General features: G+C 35.6%; 1 pseudogene; it reads right to left on the bottom strand.

Moving 5' to 3' along the window:
• Window positions 1-1,627: 1,627 nt before the first annotated feature.
• Window positions 1,628-13,348, bottom strand: LOC119995273 (annotated as a pseudogene).
• Between the last annotated feature and the right edge of the window lie 1,153 nt (window positions 13,349-14,501).

The raw sequence follows: 14,501 nt of genomic DNA, 5'->3' as shown, positions 1-14,501 counted from the left end.
ATTCTATTTCTATTTTTTATTTAAAATATCGCCAACAGCAAGTGTTGGTGGGATTAGGCAGCTGATTTTTGGATTTCATGCTTTGAATATTCTTCCTTGCTCAAAACTTCTTCCTTGCAGCTTCTTTTTTGTTTTAAAAGGACCAGGGGTTGAATATCTGTCTGTAAATTGGATTTAATTCATGAATCTATGTTTTTTTTTGTTTCCCTGGTAGATTTAGTCCATGAAACTGACTCTATAGTCCAAATTAATTACTATTTAAATGAGAAAGATGTGATCTTTAATATATTTTATATAAAATTATTGAGACTTTCTACCATGGATGGAAGAAGTGAAGCTACGTACGTACTACGTTTTTGGTGTATCCATGTAGTCAAAGAGTGACTTGGGCAATGAAACTGAAAGGTTTAAAATATGTTTGGCATAACCCAATCGGGTGTCTTATGAGTAAAGTTCATACCGTCACACATTAATAACGTGTTTTTTGGGCCAATTATCATTGGCGACGGCCATGAAAAACAAAATTTTACTGGCCCGATGTAGTAATAGTGAACCAATAAACTCAAAGAGGACAATATTGTTGGTGTATTTGCGTTATGAGTTTCAACAGGGTATAGGAGCAAAGTTTCGGTCCAATTGGACGTGTCTTGACATAACGCAACTCACAAGTACAGAAGCGTGTCAAAACTATAATCACACATTGGTCTGGCATAACTCAACCGAGTGTAGTGACATATAAGCAAAGCTAAGATACTCAAACCAATAGGGCCTCTCTCATGAAGAGGACCAGAGACTGAATATGTATATGAAAATGGGTTTAGTCCATGAATCTGACTGCATAGTCAAAATTAATTACCGTTCAAATGATAAAGATGTGATCTTTAATATGTTTTATATAGAATTATGAACAACAATTGGTTTACTCAGCAGGGCAGGAAACTTTCTACCATGGAAGAAGTGGAGTGGAGTTACGTAGTAGGATTTTGGTGTATCCCATATAGTCAAAGAGTGATCTGGGCTATGAAATTGAAAGGTCTAAACTATGACTCATGTTAGACAATCTTCCCAATCGGTTTGGCATAATCTAGCTGAGTGTGTTATAAGTAAAGTTCATACCCTCACACATTAATAAAACATTTTCTTGGCCTAAGTACCATTTACGACGGCCATGGAAAACAAAATTTTACAGGCCCGATGTAGTAATAGTGAACCGATAAACCCAAAGAGGATAATATTGTTAGTATATTTGGGCTGAACATTTCAACATCGTATTGGAGTAAAGTCTCGGTCCAGTTGGATGTGGTCTCTACTCTACTTGTTACTATAATTCTACATTTGTCTAGTATAACCCAACCATGTGGTTTATAAACAAAACTCCTCACACCAATAACTAAGAAAGAAAAGATTTTCAATAAGCAGATATCCTTTCACGACAGCACATGACCAAGATCATTTTTATTTTCACTTCTTGATTATTCAACATTCACTGTAAACAAAATGCAGACAGAATGTTGACCACCACGCTATGTGGTCGAACCAAAATTGTATCCATTTGGACCTTTCCTGCCATTGAATGAGTCTTTGAAAGAAGCCTTTTTATTTTATTTTATTATTGTCTCAGTAAAAACCATCCTTCACAGCTGCTGGAGCATGCACCTAGAGATGAGACTGTCATAAGAGGTCTTAGGTCATGGGTTACTCTCGCTCCCACCTTTATTATTAGGTCATGGATTCTACATAGGAAGGCGCAAGATTTATTTTGATTTATACTGGCAAAATCTTATTGCACACGGCCAATAGGGAAACCCGCCACGATCCAACGGCCCAACTGGGTCTAGGCCCAACAGAGCTCCGGCATGGGCTCACAGGCCCTGCACAATTCCTTTGATGATGTTGAGGAGGATCCCACATTCCCATAACGGACATGCGAATTTCTGCCTCAATAGTAATATTGTATGTGGCATTTGGCAATCCCACATTTTTTACAGTTCTTTTGATTGTATGAGAAGCTCTACCTATAGAGATTGATGAATAGGTGATGTTAGAGATGAGATTGTCATAAGAAGTCTTAGGGCAGCTAAATTTAGTATTCCACATGGATCTTATGGTTTTTTTCTGGATAGCCATAATAACAAAGGAATTGAAGGTAGTCTTCTGTGGTTGTCTCCAGAATTAATCTAGGGTTAAGTACTGGTTTTAAAGGGCTTATTTCTCCGACCGTCCGGTCTCATGTGGATTTGCTAATTGTGCTGAGCTGTTTGTTAAGACCTGTCTCATGTTGTTATAAATAGTTGCTGCATAGAGTACAGAATAGAAACCAATGTAAGTACTTTTTTTTTTGTACAACTCAATTGTGTAATTCACTTCTAAATGCACATGTGGTCATGAGGGTTGATCTGATCATGGATGAGCTCCACTGGCGGTGCACGGATTTTATGAATGCTGCAGCCCAATTGACATGAAGGCAAGCCATCTATGTTCCTGATAATAAGCCAAATTTAGATGGTTTTTTTCCAATCAGAACACCCTCTGGCTTTGGAACCATGGCAGCTAAAATGGCTACACGTCCCGAAGCCATGATATCAGGCTGGATATAACCAATTTTCGTTATAATTTTAACAACTATGCTTTTGCAGAAATCATGTATATTGAAACACATTCATCTTATGAAGGGAATGCACATTTCACTGAAAATGATATGTGCAATGTTCTCTGTAAGCTCTCCAGGGCGGCGGCCTTTTGAAGAAAAATATGCAACTGCTGCTGCTGGTTTATACCGTGGAACAGTGAGTGACGGAAGGATTGTCGCTGTTGGTTTTCTGTCTAAGCACTAGATGGATTGAGCAATGTTGCTTGTTACCAAGCCAAATAAAGAGGTTACATTACATTGGTTTAGTTAGTATTGAAAGGCACACCTCATACTCATAGATTAGAATTAGTCCTTCGGCTGTAGCATCTTCTACAACCAATCTCTTGATTTTCCTTGAAATATTTATATCTGTATATATGCAAACAACAATCCTGCCTACTACTTTACTTGGCTCTAATGATCCCGGAAAGCGTTTCCTGCATCAGGGTTAAAGGATTGATTCACATGTTGTATTCCATCATTTTTCAAATATTAGCTCAAAGCATGAACATCAGCAACTCTCTATAACCAATAATGTCAACTGATAAAGGTTAAGAATGCCAAAAATAACATTCATCAAATTTACATTGCCTCTGATATAGTGGTAAACTTTTGCTGCTACATCCTGATCTCCAAACGCAAGCGGATAAGTCTTGGAGCGAGTGAGGTTTGAAAAATTAATGGCTGAACCCTACCAGAAGAAGAACAATAAAGTAAATATACGTTTAATGAAGCATGACTCAGTTTTCTGGTTGGTCATTTCAATTAACTGTTGTATAGATTGTAAAATAATGGATAGACATGAATATACCCCAATAGTCATGACTCTAATACGTATAAACAGTTTTGAATTTGTTTAAAACAGTTACTAAAATAACTTCTTCTTTAGGAAGTTATTTTTGGAGGGACATATTGGTTCAAAATGTCTGATGGTAATGGACATCTATACAAACACAAGTCCAAAACTGTCTCTTTACGTTTTATTTTTCAGTTCTCCTTCTTTCCTTTGAAAAATTCTTATGAGAGTGTATGCTTTGTTGAATCCTGTAAGGCTGATTATTGTTCGAAGTGTAGTGGCAATAATTTGTCTTAAGGACAGTGTATTCACTCCTCAATGCTTCTATATTGTTAATTTTCTTTACAATCTTAAGACAAATTATAAATGGAGAATACTAAGACCCGATCATCCTTTAGTTTCATGCAACCAGATCATGTGAAGTTGGATCGCTTTGATGGCACCAATTTCACCCGTTGGCAAGATAAGATGATGTTTCTTCTTACTGCTTTGAAGATTTCATACATATTGGATCCAGAACTTCAATCATTCCCTGAACCATCCGTGAATGACACTGATCAGATTAAGGCCGATCACAAGAAAAGAGAGGAAGATGAGTTGATGTGTTGTGGGCACATTTTAAACACTCTATCCGACCGACTTTATGATCTCTACACACCATTGAAGTCACCAAAGGAGATTTGGCACGCGTTGGAGTCCAAGTACAAGACAGAGAAGATTGGTACAGATAAGTTTCTTATTATGAAGTATTTTGATTTTAAGATGATTGATATGCTCTCTGTCTTGGACCAAGTTCATGATCTATAGATTCTTGTTAGCAAACTTCGTGATTTAAGTGTGAAAATTCCTGAAGCTCTCCAAGTTGGTGCGATAATTGCAAAATTACCACCTTCTTGGAATGACTACAGGAAGAAGTTATTGCATTGAACCAAAGAGATGTCTTTGGAAAAACTTGGACAACATCTTCGCATTGAAGAGGAAAACCGGATTCGTGATGGTGTCGGTCCAAGTTCTTTTGCTAATGTGAATGCTGTGGATCAAGATGAGTCCAAAAAGTATGACAAGCATTTGAAACCCAAGAAAAACAAAGGTTTCAAAAAGAAAGGTTCCACCAACAAAGACAATGAGAAGAAGATTCGGTCTTGCTATAATTGTGGCATAAGAGGCCATTACATCAAAGACTGTAAGAAACCATTAAAAAAGAAGTATGCCAAGTCCAACACAGCCAATAATATTGAAGATGACATAGCCGAGATTGTGGCTATGATTTCAGACATGCAAATTGGCATGATAACCGAAGTACACATGTCTACAACTACAAAATCTACGGATTGGTGGTATGATTCAGGTGCTACAGTGCATATTTGCAATGACAAAACCATGATGAAGGACTTCAAAGTTGTTGAAGATGAAGTGGTAATAATGGGGAATCAAGACACGGCTATTATGCGTGGCAAAGGAACGATTGATCTCCTATTTACTTCGGGCAAAAAGCTTGTCCTTACAAATGTATTTTATGTACCCGAAGTATGGAAAAATCTGGTGTCTACTAGCCATGTGTGCAAGAGTGGAGTCAAGGCTGTATTAGAGTCTGATAAGGTTATCTTTTCAAAGAATGGTGTATTTGTTGGGAAGGGATATGTTTGTAATGGAATGTTCAAATTAAGTATTAATAATACTGATGCTTCTTGTGCTTATATTGTTGAGTATTCTGTATGGCATAAACGATTAGCACATTTGAATCATAATTCTCTAATAAATATGTCAAAACAAAAAATTATCTCTTTTGTGCATGAAACAAAGGATAAATGTGAAATATGTATTCAAGCAAAATTGACTAGACAACCTTTTCCTAAAGTTCAAAGAACTACACATTTGTTAGAACTTATACATTCAGATATTTGTGAATTAAATGGAGCTCTAACAAGAGGAGGAAAAAGATACTTTATTACATTTGTTGATGATTTCTCCCGATTTACGTATATTTATTTATTGAAAACTAAAGATGAAGCTTTTAAGATGTTCAAAATATACAAGACTAAAGTTGAAAATCAAAAGGAGAAAAAAGTTAAAGTTCTCCTAAGTGATAGAGGTGGAAAATACTTCTCTATAGAATTTTCACAATTTTGTGAAGAACATGGCATTATTCATGCGGAGCTGCTAAATGGCCCAAGTATTTTGAACCCAAGTTTGCCCAAGTCGACGTGGCATGCATAGTCAGCATGCCAACATGGCTAATTTGAAAAAATCTCTTTTTGCAAAAGCTTTCTCGGTAATCCAAGAGCAATTAAAGCCTAGACTCTCTTCTTGCATTGAAAACAAAACCCCAAAACCCATTTTCTCCTCTCTTTCTTCTTTCTTTTAGCATCTATACGTCCATGTAGTTGTAGTTTGAGATGGAAATCAGTGTAACAAAGAAAGAAATTTGAAGGTAACGTGTTCTCGTATGATAATAAGTCAGTATATTTGTAGTCCTTTAATGGTGATGGGGATTATCGACCTGGTTTTATTTGGTTGTAGGTACTATCTGAGTTGAAAATCAATGTAACTCCAAGAAAAGTTCAAGGTTATGTCTTCCTATTAGTGTTGTCGTTGTTTTTTTGTGTTATTTTGGACATTGCATTGTTTTTTGCGAAGCATGGTTGGTTTTCTTCTTACGGTTTGATTTATGATTTTTTTTATTTGCATTGTTTATTTTGGTTCGACTTAATGAGCTTGGCATTACATTTGATGAGCTATATGAGCTGAGCATGGTATCATATTTTCGTGTCTTGCTGTGAGATTACAAGCTCACCTAGGTTTTGGTAGGATATCTATGGAATTTGCATTGTAATTTCTGTAGCTTTTTTTGACTTTAGTTAAATATCCAAGGTTGACCCCCCTAATTTAATAGCTTTGCATTGTTTAGATGTGAAGAATTTTTTTGGCATTTTGACACATCTGAGCTTGACAGTATTGTTTTGTATTGCATACCCATTTGTATTGCATTGATTGTTTGGGTTGGATTTCATGAGCTTGACATTACATTTTGGTGTCTTACAATGTTCCTTTGGAGAGGTATCTATGAGATTGCACACTGACTTCCAGATTGGCATGATATGTATGGGATTTGCATTGTAACTTTTGTATAATTTTTTGAGTTTATATAACTATCTGATAGTGGCCCCCCCAATTGCATTGCTTTGCATTGTTTTATGCAAATGCTTTTTGAGATATTGCACTGTACTATGAGTTTGGCCCACTGTTTACTGATTTGCATTGTTTTGAGTTTGGCCCCACATTTTATTTGAGCTGATCCAGGCATCATATTTTGCTTTATTGCATTGTTCCTTTGTAGAGGTATTTGTCAAGTTGCACAATGATCTAAGCTTGCCAATATATGTATGATTTGCATTGTTTTGTGCAAATGATTTTTGATGATATTACACTATACTATGAGTTTGACCCACTGTTTATTGATTTGCATTGTTTTTTTTGGGTAGGGTAGGTTATTATACTTATTGCGTATCCATCTAAGTTTGACCCCCTAATGTCTACTTTACATTGTTTGTTTGGATTGGAGTTGGACTTCATGAGCTTGGCATTACATTTTGATGAGCTATCTGAGATAATCAATGCATCATATTTTGGTGTCTTGCATTGTTCCTTTGTATAAGTATTTGTCAGCTTGCACAATGACCTAATATTCACAATACATATATGCTTTGCATTGTTTTATGCAAATGATTTTTGATAATATTTCATTATACTCTGACTTTGACCAACTGTTTACTCATTTGCATTGTTTATTTCTTTTAGGTTTTTTTTGTTGTTTTTTTAAACGTAATGACTTAACAGATTAGGTACTATGATATAGTATTTCCTAGTGGGGGTGCATCGAACCCACCAACATCCCTCTCAACAGTGAAAGACTCACCCCAACAATCAGTAACTTCGTTAGTTTAACTAAAATTTTCTCTTATCATTTGTAATATTATTTATCCTATAATCCAATTGAATATCTGCTTTTATGGTGTAACAGTGTGGATTGTGGCATCATTGTGATGCACATAATGGAGTGCATCTTCAACAACAAACCCATCCCCAAGTCCTTAACAGAGGAAGATTTTCTAAAGTTTAGGGCGCACGTTATTCACGTGCTTCTCAATGACAAATGCCAATTATGAAGATGATCGTGCTATTATAACTTCGCAAATGAACCGGACAACTGTATATATAATTTTGACTAGTATGGTTGAACTATTTCAACTAGTTAACATTTTACAATGTCTAAACCAGTTGACATATTGTCAGTAATATTAGTGAACAATGTAATATTCTGGTGGAACAATTTAATGCCAAGAAATGAATTTAGAATTTTGTGATTGCATTGATTCTACATTGTACCCTTTCAGAGATTGATATGATTGACAAATGTAACACCCATGTCATTTGCACCAATACTGATTGCATTGTTTAAGAACCCTTTTTTTATGATACATTGGCAACCCACGTACATTATATGAACATTGCATTGTTTTTTCACCTGTGTTCATTGCCTGACTACACACCTATTTCTGACCTGTTGACACCCCAACTAAGCTAATCCCCTAATTTGTTTCAATTACATTGTTTATAAAGTTGGGAATCTGCACATAATATATGTCTAGGCCAAAAGCATTTAGAAGCATTTGAATATTTTATGTCCCATTCATGAGCAATTACACACCCATATGTGCATTTCTCGACGGAATGCCCATTGCACTGTTCTTTTCCTGCTATTTGCTTAACTATTCCACAACCAGTTTTCTAATGCATCCATTACACAATGATCTGATGGACCGGTCTAAATTACATTGTTCAATACATAAATAAACTTACACAGCATAATCGATATCTAAATAGTTTTTGATAAAGCAAAGTAATTGTTACTTCAACAACATAATACATGAATAAACTGCAACTTCTCCTCAAAACATGAAGCTTGACCCATCCACATGTCTTGCGTCCTACACATCAAAGAGGCCAAATAAATAAAAGGTTAATCAGTTAAACATTACATTGAAATAAAAAGATTAACACTAAAAATGTGAAATAAGGTTACCATGCTTCCACTTATTCCTGTTGATGCTGGTAGCACATTATTGCTACTTTTGCTGTTCCTAACAGACCTCTTAAAAATCCTTTTCTTCCTCATAGATGGAGAACGTCTTTTGCCTCTTGTAGTAATCGGATCATTCGAGCTACCTACCACATTTAATGCACTAACAAAGGTGGCAGCACTCATAGCACTAAGAATACTCATCACACCTTCAATCAAGTTGGCAACATAATTGCCCTCAAGCTGCAAGTCCTCCCACCTTGGATATGACTTATTATGCCTTTCCATTTCTTTACCAAATCAATTTTCTTGCCCCTGCAATTAATTGTTCAAACAAACAATGTGATTCAGTTAAATATGGACAATTTAATTGAAAATGAGCAACATTATTCTCAAACACAATGCAAAACCTTTTAACCATGCAAATGACAAAAAAATCCTACCCTAAAACACAAAGCAATTACCTAGAGAAGCAATGTAATGGACCAAAAAAAGGAATGTACAAGCTAAAAAATCCATAAATAAACAATTCAATGCAATTAATTGTTCAAACAAACAACGTGATTCAATTTAATATGGACCATTTAATTGAAAATGAACAACATTGTTCTCAAACACAATGCAAAACCTTTTAACCATGCAAATGACAAAAAAATCCTACCCTGAAAAACAAAGCAATGTAATGGATCAAAAAAAGGAATGTACAAGGTAAAAAATCCATAAATAAACAATTCAATGCACCATTTGTCTAATCATATACTAAGCTCAGTTGGGTGTGAGTTCCCTCGAAAATCCCTGGGGAAATCAACAATGCAATCAATAAACATTGCAAGCCAACAAACAATCCAATGCAGGCCCAGACCTCCTATAATAAACAATGCAAATGACTTAAAAAAGGGGACAATCTTGAACTGGTTGTGAACTCATACACCAAATCATAACATACTCATGGAAAACAATGCATAACATACCCAATAAAGATGTCGATCACAAAGGTGTGTCAAATCAATCAACAAACCTCCCTAATTAACAATGCAATTCACTAAAGCGTAGATGAGTGTGAGTTCCCTTAAAATACCCATGAAAAACCTAACAAATCTCCAACATTGAACACATACCCCAACACCGGACGATGAAACCCAACAAATCTCCAACTTCGTCCCTCCAACTGCAAACCAAGATCTCTAGTTTATAGAGTATGAGAGATAAACTAGGTTATGGAAAGTTTTGAAATCTAAAACAGTTATAAGAGTGAAGAATTTCAAACCAAGATCTCTAGTTTACATAGTATGAGAGAGAAATTAGTTTATGGAAAGCTTTGAAACCTAAAATAGTGATAAGAATGAAGAAGCGGGAACCGTGCATGACAGAAGTGGCAAAAGACAGAGTCAATCTCGTTTACCCAGGTAACTCCACACTGGCACGATGACTGGACCTTCCACCTCAGCGCCACATCGGATTGCGATTTGTTAGGCTGAAGAAACTTGGGCCATTTAACATTTTCGTTATACATGAGTCTACTGCTTCTTATACACCCCAACAGAATGGACTTGCGGAAAGGAAAAATAGAACTCGAGTTGATATGGTTAATGCCATGATGTTACAAGCGAAGTTGCCTCTTAATATTTGGGGTGAGACATTACTAACAGCTTGTCATGTGCATAATAGAATCATTTTAAGAAAAACAAATATTTCTCCTTATGAACTTTGAAAAGGTAGAAAGCCAAATCCTGAATACTTGAAGGTGTGGGGGTGTTTGGCTTTTTATAGAATTATCGATCCTAACAGGTCAAAGTTAGGACCAAGAGCAATCAAGAGTGTATTTGTCGGATATGCTGAAAATTCTAAAGCATATTGATTGTTGGAGTTAAGTTCCAATGTAATAGTCAAATCAAGGGATGTGATTTTCTTAGAAAATCAGTTTGTCAATGATTAAGAAGCTTCACAGGAGAATACTTCCAACAAAGATACAATGCTTGATTGTCTATTTCCTAACTCGGTATTACCTAGTCCAAATTCTCTAAGTGAGAAAAGAAAGTTATCTAATTAGTTTGATGAGCCAAGAAGAAGTTAACGGGCTAGGAAAGAAAAATCTTTTGGATTTGATTTTATTTCTTCACAAGCTATTGCTTTTCTTGTCGAGGGCAGTAGAGAGATGGTATTAAATAAAATACCAATTGTGTTGAATATAGAAGATAGTGGTCTGAAAATTTTTAAGGAGGCCATGACATCAAGAGATGTAGCTTTTTGGAAAGAGGCTATCGATAATGAGATGGACTCAATAGTATCCAACAATACGTGGGTACTAGTAGACTTACCCCCAGGTTCTAAACCTATAGGTTGCAAATGGGTTTTTAGAAGAAAATTGAACACAGATGGTTCAATTCAAATGTTCAAAGCAAGATTAGTTGCTAAAGGTTTCAAACAAATACATGGTATTGACTATTTTGATACGTATGCTCCTGTAGCACGTATTACATCCATTCGAGTTATTATGGTTTTAGCGTCGATATATGATTTACATGTACATCAAATAGATGTAAAGACGGCATTTTTAAACGGTGATCTCGATGAGGAAGTTTATATGAAACAACCAGAAGGGTTTTTGTTCTATCAGGAAATGAAATGAAAGTATGCAAATTAGTCAAGTCATTGTATGATTTGAAACAAGCGCCAAAACAATGGCATGAAAAATTTGATTTCGTTATTTTAAGTAATGGATTCAAACATAATAATGCTGATAGGTGTATATATTCCAAGTTCACAAAAGAATATGGAGTAATAGTATGTCTCTATGTGGATGACATGCTAATTTTTGGTACTAATTTGTATGGTATATGTGAAACTAAGAAGTATTTAACTTCTGCTTTCCAGATGAAAGACTTAAATGAAGTGGATACTATCTTAGGAATCAAGGTGACAAAACATAGTGGGGGTTATGCTTTGAACCAAACTCATTATGTTGGAAATGCTTACAAAGTTCTCACATCTTAGATTCAAAGAAGCTAACACTCCATATGATTCAAGTATCAAATTAGTTGAGAATTCAGGTAGAGCTGTTGCTCAACTTGAGCATGCAAGTGTAATAGGAAGTCTAATGTATGTCATGCATTGTACAAGATCGGATATTGCTTTTGCAGTTTGTAAATTGTCACGATATACTAGTAATCCTAGTATAGACCATTGGAAAACAATTAAACGAGTTCTTGGATATCTTAAACGATCCATTATGGTAGGTCTACATTATATGAAAAATCCGACTATATTAGAAGGATATTCGGATGCTAGCTGGATTACAAGTGAATATGGAAACAAGGCAACAACCAGTTGGATATTTTTACTTGGTGGTGGTGCTGTTTCATGGGTTTCTAAGAAGCAAACATGCATCTCTCACTCTACTATGGAATCCGAATTTATTGCCTTAGCCGCTGCAGGAAGAGAAGCAGAATGGTTAAGAAATATGTTGTATGAAATTGAGTTGTGGTCATAACCAATGCCAGCTATCTCTCTCTATTGTGATAGTGAAGCAATGATGTCTAGAGCATATAATAAAGTATACAATGACAAGTCTAGACATATAAGTCTAAGGCATGAATATGTACGTCAATTGATTTCGGATGGAGTTATATCAATTGTTTTTGTACGTACATTTAAGAATCTTGCCGATCCTTTCACCAAAGGTTTGTCTCGAGACATGGTGAAAAATACATCCATAGGAATGAGACTAAAATCCATAGAAAAATCACCAATAATGGAAACTTAATCCTAGACTTTTGACAAAATAGGATTTAATGGGTAATAACAAGTTCTTGTGTGATTAGTCGAAGCACTGACATAATTCTGGTGTCTCATTCAGTTTGGATTAGTGCTATTTGCTACAAGTCGAGAGGTTGAGTTATAACCTTAATGCATTCCATGAAAAGATGTGTCTTAGTAGCAAAGACTTAAGGGAATGTCACCTATATGAACATAGAAGTGGTGCCGCTTCTATCAAAGAATTGGGTTGTTTTTTGAGCATGTTCATGAAATCAGGAGAGAGCACAAGGTCATAAAAGTGCTACTATGTAATTCTCAAAAGAAATATTGGCATGTGTGTTATTTCCGGTTCATATTATCAAAGTTGTGGTTTAAGATTGCTCACCATTTACTTTAATGAACTTTGAGATAACTACACTAAAATGGTTTAATACTTGATACCGTTGATTCATGCTGATACAAAGGAATACAACTAAAGGAACTAGATATTCTTTACAATCTAGTGGGGGATTGTTGTATAGATTGTAAAATAATGGATAGACATGAATATACCCCAATAGTCATGACTCTAATACGTATAAATAGTTACTAAAATAACTTCTTTAGGAAGTTATTTTTGGAGGGACATATTGGTTCAAGATGTCTGATGGTAATAGACATCTATATAAACACAAGTCCAGAACTGTCTCTTTACGTTTTATTTTTCAGTTCTCCTTTTTTCCTTTGAAAAATTCTTGTGAGAGTGTATGCTTTGTTGAATCCTGTAAGGCTTATTATTGTTCAAAGTGTAGTGGCAATAATTTGTCTTAAGGACAGTGTATTCACGCCTCAAAGCTTCTATATTGTTAATTTTCTTTACATTAACAGCTTACTCGGAAAGTTTGAACAACAGTAGATTGGAAATCCCTATCGGTATTAGAATTAGCAGCAACTGTGAAGATCCATGGAGCTGAATTAACAATAGTTTAAGGATCAGGCCCATATTCCCTCTAGAACAAACCAACAAAACTCCCATTTCTTCACCATGAAACGTTCCAATGGCTATAGGGTCATTAGGATAATCAGATTTGAAGATGACTTGATACATGTTGTTGGTGTTTATGGCTATAGGGTCATTAAGACAATAGAGAAGCTTCGTGATGTTATCATATTTTACATATATTTGTAACCTATTTCCACTTGACTTTTGTTCCCTTTTATCACAATAATCTTGGATATTACATGAAATTCTCTTGGTTTGGTTTTCAGGTTTTTTATACACTAAATGGTGGAAGAGGCCCTATTTCATTTCTTGATTATTGCAGCCAGTATAAGAGAAGGAAGGAGTGGGGTCAGCTCTTGTACTTGAAGGGAGTTGCATGTGATGGCAAAAATAGAGGTTTGCTTCACTTTTGGGAATTGAAGGAGGCAAGAGCCGTGTGACAAAGAAAGAAAGAAAAATAGAAAAGAGAAAAAAAGAAAAAGAAAAGAATAACCTTCTTTTTCTCTTAAGATATTCAATACTCCAATCGTAGTTATATTGAAAGTATTTTTGCTAACAATTCCTGTTATTCCTAACATTCGAATTCAACTAGCAAAAATTCATCAAATTTTATGTGTGTTTAATGCTTATTGGAGGGCCTGGGCCTAAGTTTTTGGGTTAGACCCGGCTCGAAGCCCGACCGCATAGGCCAAGCCTGAAACCAGAATAATGACCCCGCCCGAGATCCGATATCATTACTATATATATGAGGAATTCTCCTATGTGCACCTAAATTGAGCACTTAAAATACGCATCTATGTTTTCACAATTGATTTGAAACATGTGACACCCAAAGCAGTGGGCCTCACTTGTCATTTCACTCATCCACACCCTTAAAAAGTTATGTGTATTTTAATGCGCAATTTTTTTTTTCCTGACAATTGCAGCCTGCAAGACCAACGCCCAGCCCAAGCCCGACCCAAGGCCCAAATTATCTAGGCTCAGGCTGGGTTTGGGCGTTAAATTTCCTCGTCGTCCCAGCTCGATGCCGAGCCCAACACAAGTAGATACTTAAACATGAAATAATAATTATGAATTATCATAACCAAAATCATAGAGTATTCATGGATAGGTTACATTAGATCCCTAGCAAGAGAATTAGTTCCTCATACTACAGTACAAGCAAATTAAATCAAAGAATCTCATAATTCAAGAAAAACCAAACATAAGAGAAAGCTGGAAATTCGGTACAAAATCTTCGTTTGTTCTCCTTGCGTCA

Source organism: Tripterygium wilfordii, chromosome 1, assembly GCF_013401445.1.
Source record: "Tripterygium wilfordii isolate XIE 37 chromosome 1, ASM1340144v1, whole genome shotgun sequence".
Taxonomy (NCBI): domain Eukaryota; kingdom Viridiplantae; phylum Streptophyta; class Magnoliopsida; order Celastrales; family Celastraceae; genus Tripterygium; species Tripterygium wilfordii.
Note: the sequence above shows the minus strand (reverse complement) of the source record. Positions and strands in the feature narration are given on the sequence as shown.